Source organism: Puma concolor, chromosome A3 (genome assembly GCF_028749965.1).
Source record: "Puma concolor isolate L17-30 chromosome A3, mPumCon1.1.hap2, whole genome shotgun sequence".
Taxonomy (NCBI): Eukaryota; Metazoa; Chordata; class Mammalia; order Carnivora; family Felidae; genus Puma; species Puma concolor.
In genome coordinates this window covers 56,256,097-56,283,276 of record NC_141669.1, presented here as the reverse complement: position 1 = coordinate 56,283,276, position 27,180 = coordinate 56,256,097, and the positions used below count along the sequence as shown (strand labels likewise).

The 27,180-nt window shown below is 39.8% G+C and overlaps 1 long non-coding RNA gene across 7 annotated transcripts in view; it reads right to left on the bottom strand.

The window, feature by feature from the left end:
• LOC147582465 (uncharacterized) overlaps window positions 1-27,180 on the bottom strand; it is a 529,319-nt gene that overhangs the window by 493,730 nt on the left and 8,409 nt on the right. For all 7 annotated transcript variants that reach the window (XR_015248720.1, XR_015248722.1, XR_015248723.1 and 4 more), the window contains exon 2: window positions 7,267-7,365. This is a non-coding gene — a long non-coding RNA (uncharacterized LOC147582465). The remainder of the gene's footprint in view (window positions 1-7,266; window positions 7,366-27,180) is intronic.

The following is a 27,180-nucleotide window of genomic DNA, read 5'->3' as shown; positions in this document are numbered from 1 at the left end:
GCTTTCACATCCTGGCATTAAACTCACTGTATATAAAAGTATCACAAGTATTTTCAATATAAGTCTAAGTAGCAGTGATTTAAAAGGCTTTTTATTGTAATGAAAAAAATTACAAGGCATAGTAAAAGCTGCACAGCCTATTTGACTGAATCCAATCAAACACATGTAAGATTCCCCATAACCTCAAAATGAGTAAAAATGACTTAAAAATTAAGAAGGACAATTGATAGAAGTCATTTTCATGTCTGACATATGAAGCAATGTGCCTGAACAATATTTTGACCTGGTTTCTAAAAATATGGAATGAATTATAATGTAACTTAGTGCTATGGGGAAATAGGTTCTTGTCAAAGATGTAGCTATAGATATAAAATATAGGTACTTATATTCTTCTAAGAATAAGAATTCTTCTAACATAATCTTCTAAGTACACAACTATTTTCTAAAGGCAAAACCAAAAGACTTCCAATAAAATATATATCATTAATTACCAAGAGTACTCTTGATGTCTATCACTGATGTTTGATTAGACAGCAAGAAGCGTGACTTAGGCATATACAGCCATTACTATTCAAAATTACCACTATTAAAATCTGGTTCACACAAAACCCTTGAACCAGAATAAACATATAACAGAAATATACAAATATTGTTAGTTCCTGACACATAGTAGGCCTTCCATAAATATTTGTCGGGTGAATGAAAAAATGAATAATGAGTAAATAATATATCCAGAGGCAATCTGCTTTTCTGCACTATTTCTGATTAAGTTATTTTCATTTTTGCCTTTAAGAAAAATGACTAAAGCAAATCAGAAAGGTGAGCTACAAACTGTGGCTTGATAGCTGTTTGATATTGTTAGCCCTTCCAGAATACCAAACCATCTCTTTTGACTTAGTCCTCAACCTTTGGTTCAGAGTCTTCCCAGTGTTTATACAAAGGCAGAGACCCCTTCTACCATCACCAAATAGTATGTTATTTTGTTAGTTTATTATTTTTACACACTATAATGGTAGAAGAAATAGAGCTGCCAGGTAAGATACAGGAAGCCCGAGAAGGCTGGATTTTGATAAACCATGAATAATATTTTAGTATAAGTATACCCCAAATATTGCATGAGACATACTTACCCTAAAAATTATTCATGGTTTATCTGAAACCCTAATTTGACTGAGCATCATGTATTTTTATTTGCTAAATCAGGCAACCCCAGAAGGAAAAGGAAATGTTCTGACTAGATACCAAGCGTTTCTATGTTTGCATATTCTAGTAGAGTGAGTGAAACTTTGAGTAGGAAACAATAGCAGAATTATCTTAATGCATTATCCAGTAACAGCCAACTTTTCATAGTTCACTAAAATGATATTTTTATTTTTTATTTTTTTAAGTTTATTTATTTATTTCAAAAAAGAGAGAGCAAGTAGGGGAGGGGGAGAGAGAGAATTCCAGGCAGGCTCCACACTGTCAATGCAGAGCCTGATGCAGGACTTAAATTCACAAACATGGCCTAAGCTGAAGTCAGATGCTTAACTGACTGAACCACCCAAGGGGCCTCTAAAGAGGGAGACACAGAATCTGAAGTAGGCTCCAGGCTCTGAGCTGACAGCATACAACCCAACGCGGGGCTCGAACTCATGAGCTGTGAGATCATGACCTGAGCCGAAGTCGGATGCTTAACTGACTGAGCCACCCAGGAGCCCCTAAAATGATATTTTTAAATAGGCTTGATCATATAGTCATGCTGCATGTTGAATGCTTCTAAAGACAATGAGAATATCACATACAGACAAAGAAAGATTATGGAAAGTGAAGAAAGCAAAGACCAGAGAGATGTCAAGAGGCAAAATAAACATTTTTGACATTAACAATCCCTCTTAAGAGGATACTGGTATGCATGTATGTTTCTATAGACATATACTAAGATCAAAGATAAAAATGACTCCTTCAAAAATTCTTGAATTTCGATAAAATGTCAACTGTGTTTTTACACCGTGAAGGAAATCTAGTGCTTATGAAACGTGACAGATTGATTGATTGAATAATTATTAATATTTATTACATACCAGCAAGAAACTGGAGGCTATTCGAACATGCAGGCCAGGTCTCTATAGCCTTAGGAGGAAGTGTCCTGTTTTGGAGCAGTGGGTGACAAGGTCTTAAAGGGCAAGATGACATATGTTGTTGCTGAGCAGTGTGTTGAGATATTTGTTTAAATGAGATCTGACAATCCATAAAAGATAGTTAGAAAATTCTTAAAATCTACAATGTTCATAATCTAAAAACTAAAATTATGCCTTTTCCTCCTATTTCAAGGATCCCTTTGATATTCAACCATCAAGCAAAGCCCTGACAAGAACAGTACGTTCCCCTGTATTCAGTTTCAGGCCTGGCAGGAATGGTAAAAGGGCTCCCTGATGATACAAACACTCAAGCTTGATCAGGCCTCAGAATTCTTTTCCCATAAAGTGCCAGACGGTGAAAGCAGGACTTCCAAAGCCTATCTAAGGGAGAAGGGGGAAGCTTTTCAACAAGATATGTTATAAATACAATCAAGGGGAGAGAGGAAAGTAATATTTCTTGAACCAACATAGGTCAGACTTCTGCTAGGTGTTTTATAGATATGTTATTTCATTTTCATGGTCCTCATAATAACAGTGTATGACTGGCCTTATTTTTCTCATTTACCAGTGATAATCCGCTGACCCTAAGAGAATTTACCCAGGTACCCAAGATTACAGACCCAAATATTGGTGAATCTAAGATTCTATATTCGACCCTCTCTGACTAACACTAGACACACTACTTCCAAATCTGGAATAAGCCTCTTCACAATTAGATAAAATATCAGAATCTTGAGCTAGTCAAAGAAAAGGCTTTACTTAAAGGAAAGTACAAACAAGATAATTGAATATTTTTATTTTCAATAATTATATTTTCTTAGGTGAATTATGAAATGGTGATTCCAAGGCAAAAGAAAAAAAAAATGTTGTTTCCTATCATGAAACTCTGTTTATTTTTGGTGAATGACATTTCCCAAAATAAATTATGAGAAACACAAAACTTAAAATTTCATTACTGTTTAACACCAAAATTAAAAGCAAGAAAGTTAATCTCTGGGATAAAAAAAAACAAAAAACAAAAAACCCAGTGCTGTTAACTTTAATTTCAATTCCTAAAACTACTAATAAATAAAAAGAAACTATAAAATACAGACTTCAGTTCAGAGCCCAAAATAAACTTCAAATCAGATAGTCACAGGTTGTAAAAGCTTGGCTTCCAGATAGGTGTAGCCTATATTAGATCACAACCCCACTCTTACCAACTGTGTGATCTTTGGCAAATTACTCAACCCTTCTGTGCCACAGTGTCCTCATCTATAATATAGTAATAGAACCTACCTCACAGGATTATTGTAAATATTACATAAGATATTCCATGTAACCTACTTGGCATAGAGCTTGGCACGTACAAGTAGTCAATAAATACCAGCTCCTATTTTTATCATTATTAAAACGTTTTCTTAGGGCACCTGGGTGGTTAGGCATTGGACTCTTGATTTTCAGGTCATGATCTCACAGTTCGTGGGTTCAAGCCCCACTTCAGGCTCTGCACTGACAGCATGGAGCTTGCTTGGGATTTTCTGTCTCCCTCTCTATCTCTGCCCTTCCCCTGCTTGCGTTCTCTCCTTCTCTCTCTCTCTCTCTCTCTTTCTCTCTCTCTCTCCCTCTCTCAAAAATAAATAAACATTAATTTTTTAAAATTTATTTTTGAGAGAGAAGAGAGACAGAGTGCAAGTTGGGGGGGGGGGGGGGGGTTCAGAGAGAGACACACACAGAATCCAAAGCAGGTTCCAGGCCCTAAGCTGCCAGCACAGAGCTGAGCACAGAGCCTGACGCAGGGCTCGAACCCACAGACTGTGAGATCATGACCCGAGCCGAACAAAGTCGGACGCTCAACCGACTGAGCCACCCGGGTGCCCCAGAAATAAATAAACATTTAAAAAATGTTTTCTTTAAAATGGATATGCTGATGTAAAATGAAGGCTTTGCACAGATCTCTGCATTTTTCAAAGCTAAGGCTATTGGGCACCAAAACCCCCAAATGGTGTTCACTAAATTGATACCAAAATGTTCCTGGCAATAGCTGCCACTTAAATAACTTATTTTCCTAAATTGAAGCATGGAATTCAAAATCCCAGGTTGAGGCCATTTATACTGCTCTGTAATATTTAGATACTGCACACAAAAGAAATCATTTGGCTTGCAGGTAGCCAAATGAAGAAAGGAATCCTCAAACCGCCACCCTTTGTCACCTGAAAGCTCCCACAGCCACATGCCTGAGTTTAAACTACTCAGGGTTTATCAATGTTATTCTGAAATGGAACCTTCAAGCACGATGTGCGTGTGCATGCGTGTGTGTGTGTGTGTGTGTGTGTGTGTGTGTGTGTGTTTTAAGGAAGAAGGACAACAATCTAGAGAGGTAGAGGAAAACATACTGCCTAAGACTGGGTGCATCAACACCCCACAGCAGTTGTGTGAGTTGTGTCGTGGCCCCAAAGGCAGGTGCTACTGTCACCTGGGAGAGCCTCTAGTGATCCCACTGAGTGAGCCACAAAGCATAAGGCCCAGGCACACTGCATTTTTATTCCTCCTAAAGAAATTTACAGGCCATTTTCTCACCCTTCCCCCTGAGCTAGGATATTGAGGTTAAAATGTACCTACTGAGTAGGTAATGTATTTGGTATTAAGGATCCATCATATGCCTATGTCTTCTGAACATAATGGTTCCTTTGGAGCTATTATAGATATGCTGTGAATAGATATTAGGAATAATACACAGAGTGGCTGAAGGAGGTCCCATATTAACTACTGTCAGACTTTGAACATTATTTGAAACTAGGCTTTTTTTTTTAATTCCTGGGGTTTAATACCTCTATACTTTGTAAACTGAGTGCTTTTCAAAGAAAGCTCCAAATTCCTACAGAGCTGTCTTTAGGTGAGCTTTGATCTTTGCAGAGCACCTATCTTGTGTTTCTGTAATTGCTCTGGTTTAACAAGGCTCCCTAGCACGTGAAAGGGGAAAATCCTTTTATTAAGGCTATAAACCTAACTGACCACAGTGATGGAATGTGCAGCTTGGGGGTAGCCCTCAGCTCCCCAGGAAAGAAAAAAATGGGAAACTAGGGAAGTCTTCATGTTAAAACAAAATGAAATATTTATTAAACATGTTTCTGGTGTCCCAGGTGGTAAGAGACTGCCCTGTGGTCCGCTGAAAGGTTTGATCTTTGTTAAGTATTGTGAATGCAGATTTCAATAATGGGGTGAAAGCTGAGGAAGTTATGGCCGAAATTTTGGCTAAAGATGACAGCTCCAGGTTTCATGTTGCACAAAGCAGTCGAAGGGATTAAACCAACAAAGCCTGCTCAAAAGTATTGAGTTTCCAAAAGTGTAATCTTCCTATCTGTGATTCACACTCCTAGGATGGGGAGGATTCCTCATTTACTTTGACTTTGCCATATTAATCTTACTTTACAAATACATGCGGTGATTTATATCATGTTTAATTAACTGATTGAGGGCTCTAGTGGTAAAAATGGCATCGCATTAAGCTCTGTCCGTATGGCAAATTCGAATCACATCTTTAGCCTTGCAAGAACAAAATATCCCGAGAGTCACTGATGACAGGATGTAGGAATTGAAATCAGGTCCCTCCTGTTGTTTGAGAATCCAGGGAGGGTGCCTGCCATATGCCCGTCACTTCCAGGGGGGGAAATGACAGGATAAAAGAAAGGAAGGCTATAGTTCTTCCAATATGTTCAAATCTCAGATGAAAATTATTGTGCAGCCGTGCTGTACAGAGGCCAAGATTCACATGAAAGTGCATCCCAAACTTTGCAGAGAGCTTCATAGAGGGTTTTGTGATGTTTCGATTTGTTTTTTTGTTTTGTTTTACTTACTTATTTTTTTCTAAAATGGCTACCCAGTGTTTTTCAGAACTGATAGATGAAAATGCTGTGGTTTGGAGCTGAATACAATAAGCAGCAAAATAAAAAAATAAAATAAAAAAGGGAATTCTTATCCAATAAAATATATGTGCACCGTGTGACTCAGTAAAAAGCAAATTAGGTTTGACTGCTAAAAACCACATACTGGGATACCAGTTTCAAAGTTAGCATTTTTGGAAGTGGAAGTTGTCTAATATTTCTCTTCAAAAATCTGTGGTGATTATTTATGACATCTAAAGAAAAAATGTAAATTAACTGCTGATTTCCTCCAAATAATTTCTTTGAAATTTTAAAATGCATTCTGAATGATTTTAGTAAGACAGCATAATAAAAGGTTGAAAAGAAGCCAAAAAATCAGTCTCTCTCCTTAACATGACGATTCACATGTTTGTCCAAACTCTTTTACTGATTCATTATTTGCATGCCTTGATATTATTATAATCATTTTATACCTTAATCTTGTATCCTGAATTTCACTTAATATTTTATTTCACATTTGCCCTATGGTTAGCTGTCCATAATTTTTATTGAGTACATAATATTTCACCAAATTAATGTTATTATTTTTCTAAACATGCTTCCATTGTTAGATACTAAAACACCTTCTGACATTTATTATAAATAACATTAGAAAGACAATTTTATACATACGGCTCTTTTTTAATATTTTGAATGACTTCCTTATGATAGTTTCCTCATCTATCTATATAGGTAGATTCCCTACCCATAAAGTTCTTTAAACAATGTTTAAGCAAAGAAATTTTTCTTCCAAGGGCAAGTGGACAACAAAGCATTCTGTGAGGTATCACTACATAGAAAATCTTTCCTCTCTGTGGAATATAAAAACAAACAAACAAAAAAAGAAATTCAAACTCATAGAAACAGAATGAAAAAGTGTTTGCCACAGGCTGGGGGAAGGCAAAAATAGGGAGAGGTTGGTAAAAAGGTACAAACTTTCAGCTAGAAGATGAATAAGGTCTGAGAATCTAGTGTAAAACGTGGTGACTATAGTTGAGGACATTGTATTGTATAATTGATTTTTGCCAAGGAAATAGAACTTAAATGTTCTCACAAATAAGTGAGTGGACGAATGAATGAATAAGTGAAGTGACAGATGTGTTAATTAACTAGATGGGGGAAATCCTTTCACAATGCATATGTCTATCAAATCATCATGATGTACACTTTAAGTATCTTACAATTAAATTTGTTAATTGTGCTTCTATAAAGCTGAAATCTAAAAAAAGAAGTTAAAATCTTACCTGAAGTTAACACACAATCCAAGGATGATGGCCTCCTTTTTGTAGCAAAGTATTGGCAACATTCAAAAGCATTTCAAGTCCATGTTGTGTCCTTCCCTGCTGCGTAAAAGAAGGGTACGATAACAATGAAACAAAATCAGAATTTCCTACTTTATTTTCCTCACCATTTACTATTTCTCTCTAGAAATAAAAGTGTCCCTTTAAGTATAGTTAAAGTTTTGAAAATTTACAAGTTTCCTAGGGAGTATTGCAAATAGATTATTAGACCAGAACACAGTTAACTTTTTCAAATGGCCATTATTTTAGTTATACCTGAAGTGTGGTCCTAATAATTAATAATCCTAGATGTTTTCACGGCATTAATTCAGAATATGATGAATTGGGTAAGTTAGGCAATATATTTTAACTAAAACTACTTTGGATTTTGACAAGAAATTCAAACTTTTCAACTGTGGTCTGTAACGGCACAGGCAGCTTGTAAAAAGAATAATCACTTCAACTTTTTCAACTTCCTGAAATCACTCAAAATAGAGTAGTTCAAGATTGTTTCATTTGGAAGTAATAAGTTCTAAAACACAGTGTGCTGCAGTACATTTTAATTATTGGTTTCCATTCTCAATGTACTAGATTTTATTAACCATCCCTTGTGTATTTGTTTCCAAAATATGTATAAACCCAAAACTGTTATTTGCAACCTTTTATCAAAAAATTATCTGATTTATTTAATTTGGTCTACAATTTCAGTTCAAGTTCAGTTCAAGTCTGTATTAGGGTTCAAATGACATATTTTTAAAAATAATTTTGGAGGCCAGAAGTGCATTCCTCTTTAGATGGCTTGTTCCAGTTGATATCATTATTGGTCAGGTAATGTGACATCTTTTGTTTCCCAAGTTTATTCCTTTCAATGACATCTACGTCTTCTGCACAGTTTAAATACAAAAGATAAACATTCCCTATGAGGCACTGGAAGGAGAAGCAATTAATGTGAATTTGATAAAACATAATGTAGTGGACTGACAGTAAAAAGGCTATGCTTATTTGATTGTTGACTAGTTTTGTCTTTAAATAATGGTCTTCTTTTGGCATTTAATGTATATTTGTTCGCAATAAACATAATTTATGAATATTTTAACACATGTGTACTCAGTGGGGTGGATTATCATACTGATATAAATAGAATTAATGAGCAGTCAACCTGCCACATGTCATGACATATGACAGGGCAGCTAGAGCACAGAAATAATTCTTATAGTTTCATTATAAGGCTTTTTTCTTAGTTAGACTTTTTAAAACTACTAACAACCTTTATTTTCCTTGTATTTTGGAGTATGGTTCACCAACTAGGAAGCAGAATTCAGGTTTTACTACAAGAACCTACTTTTTAACATTCAAAACACTATTTTCTTGCCCTCTTCAGAACATAATAAATATACTTTCACAAATTAACACTATTCAGCCAAATTTCAGAGAATAGGTCACAGACTGACAATCATTTTGCCCATTTCAACTAAAAAAAAAAAGTCAATATATTCTTCTTCTTTTCATTTTGTGGCAATAGTATGATCACGCCCAGCTGCTGATGCCGGATACCAGATCTTTACAAGAACAAGAACCTTCTAAATGCTCCTAAATTCGAAAACAAATCTGATGGGCATATCGCCTGGATAAAATTGTCCTGAAGAAAACATCTTCTTAGCCAGTTATTTGCTCTCCTTGCTCACAAAGCAACAATCTGTTAAGCGTGCCTAATAAGATTTTTTTTTTTTTTTTTTTTTACGGAATAAACCCAGTGATCTAAAGCCACCTCTTCAAACAGTAGGTATGGGGGTGAACAGAGGCATGCAAAATCTTCAGTTTAACCATACTTCATTTGACAAAGAATTATTTTCATGAGGAGGCAAATTGAAATTTAAGATTAACCTTTATTTTCTTTTATTATTTTTATAGCTTGATTATGGGTAAAAATGGGAAAAATTAAACCAGCACTGCATTGTCTAGATGATCTGGCAGGAGGAAAGCCTTGGCAAAGATATTATGCCATGACTTTTTAGAGACACAGATGGCAGGGTTGCAGCCTTTATTCCTCTTATCCTTTATTTTCAAAGGGAATATTCAAAGCTTTTTGCCTCCACCAACCCTCCACCCCTACCTTCACATTTAAAACCACTGACTTCCCAAACCAAAACTCTGTCCTAAAGCTGGCAAGCCCCAGGATACTTTAGGGAAATGACTGAACGGGACGCCATGCTTCTGGTCATCTGTCAAAGGAGAGGACTGCACTCTATGGGGCTGGGGGCTGATGAACTTCTCTGGAGTGACTCCCTTGGGGAAATCCAGCACTTTCACCGGCAAAGAAAATGGGCACCACCTAGTGCTTTTTTGATGCAAAGGCTGTTTGTGCTGGTGTGGATGTGAGTGGGCATGCGTTGGGTGGCTGACCTCTACAAAGGAAAAAAGAAAGGAGTCCCTTGGTTCCAACCTCTATGTCCAAAAAAAAAAGAAAAAAAGAAAGAAAAGAACAGAAGCAAGTGACAATCTTAAGACAAATGAATTCAGTGCTTCCACATCAGGGATCTCCTTAGGGCTGTTTTTCATTTTTTTTTTTTTTTAATGATTGTTGGTCTGTTCATGAGAAATAACATTTTTACTTACTAAGATGCTAATTTCCCCTGTATCATTTTTGCCTCTTCATTTCTTCTGCTGTTAAGTTGACAGAATTTCTAAGAATTTTCATTTCATCAAAGTGAAAAAGCAGGGCACGCCATCCCACCCTCCCAAATCTATTCTAATAAGGAGCCTGTCTGGAGTTCTCCTAACACAACAAATAGCTTTTATGAAAAATGGTTTGTAGCACAAAATCTTTTGCAACGCAATAAGATCAAGTTAACCCTCATGCCTCTAGGAAAAAGCCTTGGAAGTTTTATCTGATTGGCAAAATGGACCCAGATATGAGTTCAAGGATTGAGTACACTTTGATGAAATTTCATAGCAATGAAGTCTGATTATCTGAATGACTGCTTAAGCCCTTTAAAAAAATAACTCAGAGAAGCACTGTATTTTTTTGTTGGGAAAACAGATGGTCCTGCAGGGAATAGTAGCTCTTCCCTATAATAATAGCTATTCCACACTGTTTGCTTTCTCTACAACACTTTGCTTACCACTATTGTTCTAAAAAAAAATAACGATGATGATGATTTCTCTGTTGCTAAAGGTGAATAGTTCTGCAATAAAATTAGAAACCTTAGTATAGGCAGGGTGGAGGGTAGATATAGGAAAAATGAGTAACCTGCTACATATAACCAGATTAAAAGGGCCTGCTACACATCCAGGAACTAACTAGCCGACTTTGAACTCATTAAGGATCTGCTTATCCGATATGTTGCACAACAGAAACCAGACAGAAAACAGACTTCGAAGAAACAGACAAAAATGATTATAATTGCTCTCCGGTAAGAGCTCAGTGTCTGTGCTAAGCAACCTGGGTATAAAGGAATGAAGGAAGCAAAACCCCAGATTCTGAACTTTTCTCCTTTGCCTTCAGCAAAATCCCCCCCGTCATAAGATGGTGATAACATTACTTAGAGACAGCACTTGGCAACTGTATTATGAACTAAGTTAAAAAATCTAAAGCACTCTCATATCTTTAGCCATTTTATTGTTATAATTTGAGACATTAGATAAGTGATTTCTTTAAATTTTAAAATTTATAGCACAGGAAAAAAAATCTTAAAATGTGTTTCTTCTACAAGCAGCAAGAAAAAAAATAAAATGAGCTGATTTCTTTGGGATTTCTCTGGTACTAAAAATATATATGTTGAGGTTTATAACTAAAGAGAAGATCTTGTCTTGACAGATTTAAGATGCACATGAACTGATCAGCAGAAGCCATGGGTGTGGCTGAGCCTGTGTTTTCCATATGTGTACCTATGGGATTAAAGAGGAAGGTGGCTATCGTAATCACCTTTTAAATGAAAGTAGTATCACATTTTGCATTCTAGTTGAATTCTTCTACTATCAATATCACTGCCATTCTGGTCAGCCTCATAAACAAACAGACAAAATCTTGCTTTTTTATTTCCCTCCCTCTCTGCTCATCCAGCCTCTCCTTTTCTCTCTGGCCTGCTTTCTCTCTCTGAATGCCATAGTTCACACTGAAACCCTCTGGTAATGACAGCCCTGAAGTGATAATGTACTTTCCTGCCTTCCTGTTAACAGTAGCACTTGATCCCACCATGGGTGCCAGCTCAATGGCAGAAGGATGCTTTCGTATATTCTAGAGGTAAAAGGGACCGGTTTGATTTACTGCCTTGACTAACTCAGCAGTTTCACAAAGTTCAGGCACAAAGATAGATGTTGTATTAAAGAAGAAGAAAAGGAAAGAGGAGAGGGAGGAAGAGGAAGAGAAAGGAAGGAAACCAGGAGGGAGGGCAAGAGGAGAATCAGTCTATTTTTTTTGTTATAATTCTGTCAGCAAAACCAAATATGTTTTCTTTTTCTTCTCCCTGAGATTCACAGGAACATTCCACACAGTAAACAAGGAGTTAAGGTGAATAATACCAAATAAAAACATGGGACTTGGAGGAAGAAGAAAAAAAAAAAACATAAAGGATCTGTTCCTGTGGTAATGTGGGTTCTGTGGAACAGCGATGGTTATCGTGAGATAATGCATTTATCTTCTTATTCCCCCTCCTTCACCTCTGACAGGGGCCCGTGGCCTTGGCACACCTGGTCTGGTGACATCTGAGCACCAGTCAGTCAGCTCAGATGCTCAGCGTGCCAGAGTAGCCCACTGTCCTCACACCACCATTTTTTTTTAATTTTGTAAGTTTTATTTATTTTTTAGAGAGAGAGAGAGAGACAGAATGTGAGTGGGGGAGAAACAGAGAGAGAGACACACACAGAATCCGAAGCAGTCTCCAGGCTCCGAGCTGTCAGCACAGAGCCCGACGCGGGGCTCGAACCCACGAACCGCGAGATCATGACCTGAGAGGAAGTCGGATGCTTAACCAACCGAGCCACCCAGGCGCCCTGTCACACCAGCATTTTTAATGGATAGTGTGTCATTCTGCTGAGGTAACCCAAACTGAAAACAATCAATAGTTTTAACCAAATATCTGTTATTTTAAGACTAGGCCAGAATGATTTCTTAGCTGTGAACTCAGGAGATTCAATTTGTCGTAGTTTAAATAAAATTGATATCCCTTGCTTTAGGACTCCCGTCACTCAATGCGCTCCTGGTGTTTCAAGCTTGGATAAATATATAATACATAAAACAGTTGCATCTGTTTGTTGGAAGAGACCTTGTTTGCTAATGCCAGTGCTGCTTTACTCTATGGTTTCATAAGTTCAAGTCCACATGGCAAAGGGGAGGAGGGAGCCTGTGGAAAGAGGCAGGAAAGAAGGGCCACTGCTTTGTGAGTGCTTACTATGTTGTAGGCACGGTTCCATGCTTTCTTCCAGATAAGAAGCCAGTTAAGTTAGATATTTGAAGCCAAATCTGTCTTGCTACAGAGCATACGTTTTTCTGCCATACCAATGACCAAAACACAGTGAGAAATACATTCTATGATACAACCCAATACACAAATCCGCTACTCAAACAGTTTCACGAAACTTACCTTTATACATGCAGTTTACTCTGATTTTACTCATTCTATTCTATTATAGTTCAATTATTTAAGTTTCTGGTTGCAGTTCCACTAAATTACAACCAAATATTGTAGTCCAACCACAATGTGATAAATGGAGCACCGCACCATGCTGCACTTCAAAATTTTACATTTTATTATGTTGGACTTGGTATCAGGATGGTGACCAAAAGTGTACTTGTAGGTCATGCAGAGAAAGTTCTGTCTATAAGATTTAAATTTTCAAATTTTTAATCTAAGAACTGAGAGTTATTTATTCCCTAAAACTCCTACAAAATTGAATTCGTTGGTAGTCTTCATTTGCTTCTCAAAAGGTCTGTTACTTGGAATAAAAACAATCTAGGAGTGCCTGGGTGGCTCTGTGGGTTAAGCGTCCAATTCCTGATTTTAGCTCAGGTCATGATCTCATAGTTTATGGATCAAGTCCTGTGTTGGGCTCTGTGCTGGGCATGGAACCTGCTTAAGATTCTCTCTCTCCTGCTGCCCCTCTCCCCTGCTTGCTCTCTCTTTCTGTCTCTATATCATCTGGTTGGTTTGATGAATGAACTGGTTTTTTAATAATAAATTATGGCATTAAAAAAAAAAACATTTTGTAAGAAATTTCCAGAATATATAATAATAGGTTAGCATGCATTTGCCTGCAAGTAACACAGATTGTAAGCCATAAGGCAATTCTAGTGCTAGGGTTGACTGATTCAGCAGCTTACAGGTGTCACCCAGCACCCAGAGTCTTTCCATCTTTCCACCTTCTCATCCTTCCCCCAGCTTTGCCCTCAGAAAGTTACATAGTTCCAAATTTCATACCTAGACTCCACAGTGAGGAAGCAAAATGTCTCTTCCTCAGGAGTAAATCCAGGGCTCCTTAAATCCTAATCAGCATTTTTCTTTGGCTAAAACTGAGCTATATGTTGGTGCCTAAACCAGTCACTGGCAAGAGAAATGGGATCACTGTGATTGGATTAGGAGAGCTCCTCGCCTTGGAAGTAGGTCACCTGCCTTGAGGCACATGGGTCTAGGGACAAGGAAGATGGGGTCCTGTGGGGAAATACATACTGAGTAAGAATGTCTGACACAAAGGTGGAAAATGTTTTGAAGATTCAGTGAATAGACTATAAAGTAGAACTATTCCTCCTCATTTAATGCATTTAATTTTTCATGAGAATTAGCAAATCTAACAACAAAGAAACATACCTATAAAGAATCCACTCTGCATTTCCTGTTTACTCTGAAATTAACAGGACCCAGTATTTTCATTTACCAGAAAAAAGAACAGTAGGTAGACTAATAAAACAAACATCTGAAAAGTATCAGTTCTCATGAAAATAAACATATACCATTATATTTAATCCACTCATGGCAGCTTGGCATTTGCCAACAACTACAAGGTAAAATGTTACAGAAATGACTACTTCCTACTTTCTGGTTGGATTTATTCTAATTCATTGAACATAATTTCCTGAATGAAAATTTAGCTGCGGTTCTGAAGAACATCCATATGAGAAAATATATAGACTTATAAGTGTTCACTAAGTTTTAATAGGACCTGTAGTCTCCTATGAATGATTGGGTTTTTCTTGCTATCTATTGTGTCTGAGTAACCTGTTCCCTTGTCAAGCACATTCAGAGTGGCTTTTATTTGTCTCTTTTCATTTTTAATTTTGACATAACTTCAGACTCACAGAAAAGAGTTGCAAGAATGACTCAATTTCCATCTAAAAAATTAACTAATTAATTAAAAAATAATTCCCGTATAGACTTCATCCACATTACCCAAGTGTTAGTATTTTACCGTATTTGCTGTATCTGTTTTGTATGCATGTAAACACATGTGCAGGCATACACGCATATGTATATGCCTAACATATACATGTATGCGATGTGTATATGCAAACAGACATGTTTCTCAATCATTTGAGAATAAGTTACAGATGTGATCCTCCTTTAGACCTAAACACTATGTGGACTCCTAATGAAGAAGAACATACTCTTACCAAGCTACATACAAATATCAGAATCAGAAAATTAACATTAATACAGTAGTATTATCCAATCTATAGATTTCATTCAGAGTTTACCAAGTATCACGATAATGTTTTCATGGCCCCAAATATCATGGATTATGTATTGCATTCAGTTGTTATTTCTCCTATTCTTCTTTATTCTAAAACAGCTCCTTGGTCTTTTCCTTGGCAAACTGCTTTTAATATTGGTCTTCAGCAAAACATAATTAAGAAAACAAACATAATTCCAAAACCAGTGGATTTGTATGAATGGTTGTTTGGGATCTGTGTTGCCTCTGAGGCTTTCCTTTAGCACAGATGGTTCATGTGAGTATTATTTTCACTATTCTCTTAGAAATCTGTACCTACACACAGAATATGAAGGACATACTACAGAACCAGGTTATCCATTAGCTTGTTACTAATCATTTCATCTATTTCCCATGAATAGCTGCAAGAACATCCCAAAACACCTGAAACATTTCTAAGTTTTAAAAAAGAAAAAAATTGAAGACATTATAGAAAAAAAAAACCTTACAAAAACATTCATTTAAATAACTGCATGCCTAGATGCAATCCTTAGAAGTATTTCAACCTAAATAATTATAAAAGAGGTGTTTATAATTGGTTAAAGGTTCAATATTTCTGAACTAATGTGCAGAATTTGGTTTATGGGTATAAGAATAAAGACATTCAGATCAATTCTCTTATCTTTTTTATTAACATTTGAATTAGCCTACAAAAAAATTCACATATTTAAAAGTCCACTAAAGCCTAAGAAGCTCATTTTCTTTCACAGTGCACACTGATGGTTTTAATTTTTCAATCTTTCAGATTGCATCTACATAGCAGCAAGCAGGTCCTTTAGGAATAACCGGTTCCAAAAAGACCTGGACAAATGTGTCTTATACATATCTCTCTTTCTGAAGGCTCCAGTGAAATATTTCCTAAATTTTTTTTCAAACCGATATATTCTATCACACAACAGAGAAGTCACCTGCCAACATGATTATTTGTCATCATGTTATAGCCAAACTTCTAAACGACCTTCCATCTTCTCCCCAGTCTTATGAAACAGAAGGAAGAAATTGCAGTGAGAAAGAGAATATTCCCAAATGGGCTGCACTAGAGCATCTAAATCTATAGCTAGAGCTATAAAACACTGCTTCATTCAAAAACCACTTTCTCAAGTTGATATTTTTTTACACCTATCTTAAAAACAGGGCAGTACCCCTGAAGTAGGATTAGTAGCAGCAACTCCTCACCCTGTTCTCAGTAGTGAAAAGAAATTATAAGCACCCCCCCCTTTTTTTTCCACTACACAGTTGTAATACAACAGCAGGGAGGAAATCATTTGTTCACTTGAGTTCAGTTCAAGATTATACTCAAGTCTGATTGCAAAAACCCATTTATATGGAAGAAGAGACAAAAGGCTAACAACACTCTGGGTAGAGTGCCAGAGGCTCAATGTTTACAAGAAGAAATTGAGGGGAAGATTAGAGAATAATTTTCTCCTGGGGAATGATGATGGCTTATGGGTCTTTGTAGGGAAAGTCCTTTGCTAGGATTAAAAGCAGGTAGAGAGTTGAGAAATTGAAATGGAGAGCCTCTTAAAATGGCAATTTAGTCAGAATATCCAGGGAGTTCTTGAAATGTGAACGCTAAGGAAATGGGTAGTACTCAAGAAGAAAAAATAAATTCAAACTCACTATTTCAAGTGACGACACCGTGAGTTACAAAGCAATGGAAGTGCCAGTACCTTCTGAGGAAAACCAAGAGAGCAATAGCATGGTGACTTGAGTCAGCTTTTTACTAAAGGCACAAGTTCAAGAAAATCCTTATGAGGAAGAAATCAATCCAATCTACAGACTAAGTTATGGCTACATCACAGCTAAAGAACAATAGTAATTAGAAACTAAATCACTATTATATTACTCTTTTTCTCTAATTTCAAAAAAATCAGTGTTAGCTTAAGTCATACTTTTGGCAGAACAGTTAAAAAATATCTGAGCTTGGTATCTTATAATAAAAGTCCATACTTCTAAATTTAAAGTATGTGAAATGAAAAGTTTCATCTGAAAGCAATACCTAATGCACAATTCTGAACTTGACACTATTCCTAAGATTATACTGGTTTCCCAATTACCTACAAAATCAAAAATCAAATTTCTTATCTTTAAATATCAGCTAGAGTTGTGGCAGGGAAGATCTGGGAGTTTAATGATACAACAGTTGTCTGCCCCATTATGCTTAAGGGATATGTTCCAAGACCTCCGATGGATGCCTAAAACCACGGATAATACCAAACCCATTATATACTATGTTTTTTCCTGTACATACCTATGATAAAGTTTAATTTATATATTAGCAACAATAATAATAAAATAGAACAATTACAACAACATATATAATAAAAGTATGTGAATGTTGCCTTTCTCTCTCAAAATCTTATTGTACTGTACTCACCCTTTTTCTTCTTGTAATGATGTGAGACAATAAAATGCCTACCTGATGAGATGAAGTAAAGTGAATGACACAGGCATTATAACCTAGTGTTAGGCTACTATTGACCTTCTGACAATATGTCAGAAGGAGGATCATCATTTGCTTCCAGACTGTGGTTGACCACGGGTAATTGAAACCACAGAAAGCAAAACCATGGATAAGGGGACTATAATTCATTAAAGGGACTATTTATAGAGACGTGAGCAAGGTTAAGGGAACCAAAATAGGAGGTTTAGACACTCTGAAACTAGAAACAACCAGTTACAACTGCTACTCACAGATCTGAAGGGGCAAGGAGTGAGGGAAACAGGGTTATCATTGCCTTTGGAGAGTTGTAGCCATGGAAAGAAGGCCAACCAACAGAACCTCTAGTCAAAGATCTATCCATTGTTCTCAACCTTGGCTGTACACTGGAGCTGAAGAATTACTGACACCTGGGTCCCGCCCCCAGAGATTCTGATGTAAAATATCTGGGATGTAGCCAGGAAATCAGGTTTTCAAAAACCTCATACAATATTTCTAATGTATAGCTAAGGTAGAGAACCACTGTCAAAGAGGGATGCATACAGCCAGTGCTGGAATGTAGACACCCATGGAAGGGAGAGAATAAGGAAAAATACTCTAACCCCTGCCACTTACAGAGTGGTCTCCAGAACATCAACAGAAATCACCCAGGAGTTTAAAAAGAAATGCAGTACCACGGACTACATCTCAGACCTAATGATTCAGAATTTTCATTTCAGGAAGATTCACAGGTAATTTGCATGCATATTAAAGTTTGAGAAACCCTACTTTGACGTATTCTTTTCTTACTGGTGCTTCTCATTAACCCATCCCCAGTGGAAGCTAGAGAGCCAGAGAGCCTAGACGATTCATTCATAGAGGTTAGTCTCCCCAGGCCACAGAATATGGCAGAAAAGCACAGAGAGGATGAATCTGGTGAGACAGACACACTTGATCTGGCCACAGTGATATATTTATTCTTCTATTCTTACCACATATCTAGAAATAACTTCGTCTCCATTTTACCAGAGAATCCTGGAACACACACTTCACTTTTTGTATTCATCCCTTCAACAAGCAATTTTTGGCATCTACTACACATAAATACTATACTAGGTATCATGGAAGAAAAAAATCCGTAATAAATGGTACTTATGTTGAAGGACTGGTGGGGTAGGATACACAAGCAACGAATAAACTATAGATTTCTTAGGGCAAGGTGGCAGACACTGCTAACAGTAATTTTTACCAAGCATTTAACAACAACAGAATGTTTGAAATAAATACTTCAACTTGTAAGAAAATAAAGGAAGTTGCCCAGTTCCATAAACAAACAGCATTCACCATGGGGAGCTGACACAATGCTGTGGGGCCATAGAAAGGAATGACAGACGGAAGGAGGTAAAAGATAATAGAAAAGAAAGAAAGAAAAAAAAACCCTCTATCCTCTGGCATAGTGTATGTGAGGAAAGGAAAAAAAAAAACCCTCTCACAAGAAATCAAAAGCACAGGCCTTTACATTGTACACACTTTTTTGTCCAAAGATCAGAAAATTACATAACAATTGATCCCAGAGATTTGCTACCCCAACAACTGTAAAGCTCTCCCAATTATTACCTCCCAAACAACTGCAGAATTCACCTGCAGAAAAGCCACCTGACTAAAAGTCAACAGATGGAATATGCACCAGGAAAAGAATCTAGAGAAAATTTATACAATACAGCTATCTAAAAATATCTCAAAAATCAACGAAAAATGAATAAAGACAAAAAAGAAAGAATAAAAATCCCTAGGAACAAAACATCAAGAAAAATGAACAACAGATTTTAAAAACAACCAAATAATATTTCTAGAAATGAAAACTATAATAAAATAAAAAGCAATAGATGTGATAAAAACTGACAAAATGACAAAAGAATTAGTAAACTGAAGAACAGATCTAAAGAAATTGCTCAGACAATCCTGTATAGAGACGGAAAATATGAGAAGACTGCAAGCTCATGTGTGAACACACACAGGCACACGCGGACACAGCACTCTTCTAGAGTCATTTGGAGGAAGAAAGTGAGGCATTCCTGAAGAAATAATGGCTAAGAGTTTCCCAGAATTGATTAAAGACATGAATCCATAAATTCCACAACCATGAGTCCTGAGCAGGAGAAAATCTTTTAAAATTATGTGTAAACACATCATGATGACAATGCAGAACACTAAAACAAAGCAAACAGAAAAAAAAAAAGAAAAGGAAAAGAAAAAATCTGCAGACTAATCAGACTAATATTTTTAAAAACAGTATTAAAGGATAAGAGAGTTTGAAGTGATATTTCAATACATAGAGGAATACTCTATAGTTCTATACCTAGATAATTTATTACATAAGAATGAGAATGAAATAAAGATATGGCACACAAATATTGAGAAAATTAGCCACTCCCAGAATCACCCATTTTACTTACAGACAGTCACAATGAAGAATATACTTCAGAAGCAAGGATATTAAACGGAGAAGCACAGCACAGTTTGTAGGAGGTAATGATGGACAAAACACTTTGAAAAACACAGAAATAGCTAAACAACTAGTGACTACAAAAACAAATTTAAATACTTAATTATGAAGGTTAAAAAAAAAAAACAAGTTGGAGAAGACTTCATACTGTTAAAATGTCAACTCTTCCCAAATTGATCTATAAATTCAATGAAATCCAAGTCAAAACACTACCAGGCTTCTTTGTAGAAACCAACAAGCTAATATTACAATATATGTAGGAAGACACAGGAGCTAGAATAGTCAAGACAATTTGGAAAAAGAAGAACAAAGGTGGAAGAATAATCAAATAAAATTTTATTTCATTACTTACTATAAACCTACATAAATTAAAACAGTTTAGTATTGGCAAAAGGATAGACACTTGATTTACAGAACAGAAGAATCCAGATATAGACCCACATAAATAGGGCCAATTTATTTTTGACAAAGACTATTCAATGGAGATAGGATAGTCTTTTCAACAATCAGAACAAACAGGCATCCACATGGAAAAAAAAAAAGGCCTTAATATATACCTCACAATACAAAAACCAACTCAAAATGGATCATAAATTTAAATGTGAAATATTAACTACAAAAGTTTTAAAGAAAACATGGAAGAAAATCTTTGTAACTTTTAATGAGATAATGAGTCCTTGACACCAAAACCATGATCTGAAAAGATAAAAAATTATAAGCTGGACTTCATCAAAATTACAACTTCTTCTACAAAAGACACCATTAAGTGAATGGGAAAACAACTAGGAGAAAATATGTATAAGTCACATATTTGAGGGGCACCTGGGTGGTTCAGTCAGTTAAGCGACCGACTCTTGGTTTCGGCTCGGGTCATGATCTCACGGTTTCATGAGTTCAAGCCCCACATCCAGCTCTGTACCCGCAACGTGGAGCTGCTTGGGATTCTCTCTCCCTCTCTCTGCCCCTTTCCTGCTTGTGCTGTCTCTGTCATTCTCAAGTAAATAAATAAAACTTTAAAAACATCACATATTTTGTGGTAGGGTCCCCTCCCTAAGGAATGTGTTAGGGAAAAAAAAAAAAAACCTCAGGATAAAGGAAGGCAACCTGGCTATATGCCTACGTGACATTCCTCACAACCCTGTAACATAAGACCACCTACCTAATCAGACGGCATGTTTGTGTATTACCATATATGGGAGACAAAGAAGTAGAAAATGTATTAAAAAAAACTAAGCCACGTGGTGCTCGGGGCTCAGTTCTTTGGGTAGGAACCCAATTGAGCCAGTGCTGGCACGAACAAAGTTACTTGCCGGAAAGAAAAGCCCGGGCGTCACGACTCTCTGGGGAGAATCCTGCTACATTACCTGGGGGCTCGCCTCGGGATTCGAAGATGGTGCGTTTCCACCTCCTTTGCGGCAGCGGTAGGAACCTCAGAGCGCCAGGAGAAGCGACCTCACCTGGCGCCAGCGGACTGCTTGTCCGTAGGAGATTAGCCTATCCCGGCGCACCGGGGCCGGGACCCCGTGTGAGCGCAAGGGGACCTGTAAGGCCCAGGAACCAGCTTAGAGAGCGCCACGGTCAGACTGGTAAGAACCCGGGACTGTTTTGGGACACCTGCCCCTAAGAGTAAGAACGAGAGTTTGACCACCTCCCAGAGCTGCCCTAGTAGTTTCACAAAGGATGAGGAATAAAGCCGCAACCCTAAGGGTCTGAATATAGGGCGGTGGGTGGGAGTCGTGTATATGCGTGTGAATGAGACAGACAACGGAAAGGTTCTGACCTGACCAGAGTGCTGAGTCCTGATCCCCGGTTCGGGGGCAACCTCATACAGCTTAAGGCAGTGTCAGACTTCCTCGGGAGTCTCATCCGGGTCAGGGGTTGAAACTGAACCCGCCAGGGCTAAGAGGCGCCTGAAATATCTCCGAGAGGGGAGCGGCCGGAAGCGGACAAAGCGAGTGTGCGTCCTCTCCAAATTAGTCCCCCTCCTTCCTCGTTTTCCCCGCGTGTGCCTTAAAGTTGTCTGTTAGGGGGAGAAAATGGGTGGAAAGAAGAGTAAATCCACTCCCGTAGAGTATATGTTGAAGAATTTCAAAAAGGGATATATGGGGTGAAATTAACTCCTGGAAAGCTCCGGACATTCTGTGAAATTGATTGGCCGTCATTTGGGGTGGGCTGGCCCTCCGAGGGCTCACTTGATAAGGAAGTAGTTGGCGGAATGTTCAGGGTCATTGTGGGGGACCCGGGCCACCCTGACCAATTTCTTTACATTTACTGTTGCCAAGACCTGGTCCTATCTCGGATGCCTTGGCTAAAAGTCTATATTAAAGAGAGCTGTAAAGTTATGATGGCTCACGTCACAGCTTCCTCCAAACATCGGCCAGAAATTTAAAAGCCCATACTGTCGGGAGAACCTGAAGAAACCCCACCACCATACGCGCAGTGTACCCCTCACTGTCATCTGTGCCCCCATCCCCCCAGCAGCCCTAGCTGCTGAAACCCCATCGAGAGCCTGCTCTTAGTCCCGAGGCCTCACCACCTCTAGCACCACTGGCCTCCCTGAATGTGACTGACTCACCGGACTGCTAGTCTCAAATCCACATAAGCCTCCTAGAAGGCAACTAGAGAATCAGGCCAGCAGAGGCAGCTGTTCTCTGCAGCAACACCCGGGAGCCCTACAGTTGCGACTGAGGGAAACCAGGGGACCCATCTATTATGATCAGAAAGGCCAGATCCAAGGAGGCCAGTGTGTTTTGTGTACCAACCCTCTACCACTACAGATCTCCTAAACTGGAAGCACCATACCCCCTCTTATACAGAGAAACCCCAGGCTGACCTAATGCAGTCCATAATTCAAACCTACAAACCTACCTGGACAGACTGCCGCCACCTTCTTCTGACCCTCTTCGATATGGAGGAGCGACGCCAAATTACCCAGGCAGCCCTAAAATGGTTAGAGGAGAGTGCCCTGGCTGGGACACTAGAACCCCCAAACCTACGCTCAGGCTCACTTTCCTGGGGAGGACCCCAAATAGGACCCAAATGACTCAAGTATAGATGGAGGGTTTGCAAGGACCAAACAGTATCAAGAAGCCCTTCTAAATGGCATGAGGAACGGGGGTGGAGGGTGGAGGAGGGAAAGGCCATAAATATGATTAAAACATTAGAAGTGCTCCAGGGACCTGAGGAAAGCCCGAGCCAGTTTTATGAAAGATTGCATGAGGCATTTCCTCTCTACACCCCATTTGATCCAGAAGCGCCCACTAACCAGTGGATGGTTAATGCCACTTTCGTAGGTAAAGCCCAGAGGGACATTTGGCGCAAGCTGCAAAAACTAGAGGGTTTCACCGGCATGAATGGCAGTCAGTTGCTAGAAGTAGCAACCCAGGTATTTATTAACCGTGAGGAGGCCGCATGGAGGGAAGAATGCCAAAAGGTGCAAAAAAGGCAGACTTATTAGCTGCTGCCTTGGTAGAGCAGTCTGAATGTTCCCAGAAAGGTGCTTCACAGGGAAAGGGTCGAGGCCAGAAGGGAACGACGACGGGGAGGAGGGTCTTGCCCCAGAGCAAAATTAGGAAGGAATCAGGGTGCTTACTGGAGGGCCACTGGAAAAGTGAGTGCCCCCAGCAACCAGACAGTTCTCAGCAAGGCCCCAAGCAGAAAGAGGCCATGTGGTCCAGGGCTGTTACCAAACGGCCCCACAGCCTCATGGGGTCCCCAAAGGCGATTTTGTGGGGCTAGCCACCGTGGAAGGCTATGAGGAGGACTAGAACAGACCAGACTCTATTTTGTTAGGCCCCCAGGAACCCATGGTCTGAATGAATGTGGGGGCCAACCCATTGACTTTATGGTGGATACTGGAGCAGAACAATTGGTAGTGACCTGACCTGTGGGCCCCTCTCACAGAGACAAGCCGCCATCATGGGGGCCACAGGCAGTCAGACGCGCATCCCTTCCTGCTACCTCGGCGATACAACTTAGGTGGCCATGAAGTCATTCATGAGTTCCTGTACCTCCTGACTGCTCCGTGGCTTTAATGGGCCGTGACCTATTTGGAAAGCTGCAGGCCCAGGTAACTTTCAACTCTTGGGGACAAGCTGCTCTGACCCTATGGAAACCAGAAGCAAAGATTATGACTCTCACGATTCCTCAAGGAGAAGAGTGGTGTCTCTACAGTCTCAAGGAAGAACCACAACCTGTGCCTGAGCTTCCCTTTAAGATCCCAGGGGTGTGGGCCAAAGACATCCTACCAGGACTAGCCTGAAACATACCCCCTGTGGTTGTGGAACTGAAGCCCAGGGCAGAGTCCACCTGCCAGAGACAATACTTCATCCCTCACAAGGCACAGATTGGGATCCAAAAGCACCTGGAGAGACTTTTAAGTATGGGATCCTCTGGCTGTGCCAGTCACCTTGGAACACACCCCCTCTTGCCTGTCCAAAAACCAGGCACAGATGACAATGGGCTGGTTCAGGACCTGCGGGCAATAAACCAGGCCACCATCACCATACAGCCAGTGATCCCAAACCCCTATACACTTTTTGGGCTGATTCCTGCTGAAGCCACCTTCTTCACCTGTTTGGACCTTAAAGATGCCTTCTTCTGCATCCGCCTGGCCCCCCCCCAGAGCCAAATGATCTTTGCCTTCCAAAGGGAGGATCCTGAAAATGGTGACAAGAGCCAGCTGACTTGGACCAGGTTGCCTCAGGGCTTCAAAAACTCCCCAGCCAGTTTCGGCACTGCATTAGCCCCTGACTTAAAAGCCTTCCCAGAGGATCAACATGTCTGCGTCCTGCTTCAGTACGTGGATGACTTACTGCAGCCAGAAGGTCCCAGGAGGGCTGCATGGAAGGGACTCAGCCGCTCCTCATCCTCCTATGGGAAACCCGTTATGAGGTCTCGAGGAAAAAGGCCCAAATCTGTCAGGAAAAGGCTAAATATCTTGGCTTCCATCTGTCCCAGGGGCAGCGCCAACTTGGCCCAGAGAGGAAGCAGGCCATTTGCTTGATCCCGGCCCCAACAACCCGACGCCAGGTTCGGGAGTTTCTCAGGGCTGCAGGTTTCTGTAGAATCTGGATACCTAATTTTTCAGTCCTGACAAAACCGCTCTTTGAGGCTACAAAGTGGGGGGAGAGAGGGAACCCCTGATGTGGGAATCAGTACAGCAAAAGGCCTTTGAGGAAATAAAGCAAGCCCTTACCAATGTGCCTGCTTTGGGTCTCCCAGACATAGCCTTTATTTCTGTATGTCCACAAGCACATTGGTATTATAGTGGGGGTCCTAACTCAGATGTTGGGGTCATGGCATCGCCTGGTGGCATATCTCTCCAAGCAGCTTGACTCCGTGGCCCAAGCTGGCCCCCCTGCCTACAGGCAGCCATGGCCCTCTTGGTGTCTGAGGCTGACAAGTTAACTATGGGACAAGAATTGACAGTCTGAGTGCCACACTGAGTATTGACATTAATGGAATGCAATGGCTAACCAATGCCAGGATGGTCAGATATCAGGGAATGCTATGTGAGAACCCACGCATTCACCTAGAAATAGTGTGGACCCTAAACTCTGCAACCCTACTTCCTGTCGGGCCAGGCCAGCCAGACCATGACTGCATCGAAGTCATGGATGAAGTGTTCTCCAGCCAACAAGACTTGAGGGATCAGCCCCTCAAAGATCCTGATGCTGAACATTTCACTGATGGTAGCAGTTTTGTAAAGTAGGGAGAGCGCCTTGCTGGTTATTCTGTGGTGACCCTGAATTCTGTCATTGAAGCCAGGCCCCTGCCAAAGGGGACTTTGGCACAAAAGGCAGAGCTCATTGAGCTAACCCAAGCCCTCCAACTAGCAGCAAGGATACGTGTTAATATATACACAGGTTCTAAATATACCTTCACCACCCTCCATGTACATGGAGCCTTACATAAAGAGAAGGGTCTAATAAACTCAGGAGGGAAGGACATAAAACATGGTAAGGAAATCCTTGAAGTCTTAGACACTGTGTGGGCCCCTAAAAGAGTGGCAGTCATGCATTACCAGGGACATCAAAGGGGAGATACCACAGCTGCATGGGGAAACCGTAAGACAGAGTAAAGGTAGCCCAGGTGGGTTCCTGGATTCACCACAGCAGAGTGAAGCCGGCATCCTAGAACTGGGAGCGTATTCCTGATCCATCCACGCCGTGTAAGCTGACCATATGGAAAAAGCAATCTGCAACTCCAGAGGCTCCAGGAGACTGCAGCCCTGCTTTAGTCACTCTGGAAGCTGACTAATCTACGGAGGACAGAAGCTTGAGGAATTGACGGTCCAGTGAAATAAATAGACTGTCTTTGCTTTCTGTATCTGTCTCCTTACTGTGATGCACTGTCACCCCTTGTCTTTCGCTGTTATTGCAATTTTTGCCCTACTTCTCACTATAGGATTGGTGGAGGTTACCCTGGCCAGCTGGAAATGTGGTGAGAGGTTTCTGTTAGCACTCACTTTCCTCTTGTGGATAGGATGTTTTATTGGTATTGGTTGCTTTTAATCTGGACCCCATTTGTAGACCTAGATTTCTCATCATGTGACCCAGGTCAGGGGGTATTCGCATAACCAGGTCAGGCCAGGGAGTCAATTGGACCTTACTATACCATACTCACTTCTCACACCAGGGAAAGATCCAGGGGACATGCATACGCAATAAGACCACCTTTTTATCTGCCAATGGGGGAGTCAATACACTTGCTTTGACCCACAATACTCCCCCAGTGAAGACTGGTTAGAAGTCCGGTCCTACCAAGAAGTGGGGCCTTGATCAGCCGGATACAAATTACCAACCCCAAATGACCAGTGTCAATGCTGTTTGATGTATGTGCCCAGAGGCATCTGTCATATGAAAAAAGGGGGCACTCATCATGGAGGGCCCAAAGACTCTTGATTTATCATGCAGAGGCTTAGACTGGGAGTGAGAATATCGACTCAATGACAAATACATCTGTGAGGAAAACGGTTTATGTGCCTATACACCTGAGTTGTTATGCCCCGGCTGGAGCTGTTTCATGGGCTCCTTGGGAAAAAGAAGGTACAACAGCACTCCTGCCGAAGGGGGTTGCTAGATCAGATTGTCAATCAAAAGCCTGTAACACTGTTAATTTTACCATCATTAACCCAGGAGACTACAAATGGCAGTAGGGAACCCAAATCGGCATCTGAATCTCTGGGCGGGGCAGAGACCCAGGGACTGTGTTATATTTCAAGAGTCACTCCCACCCATCTAATCATGTC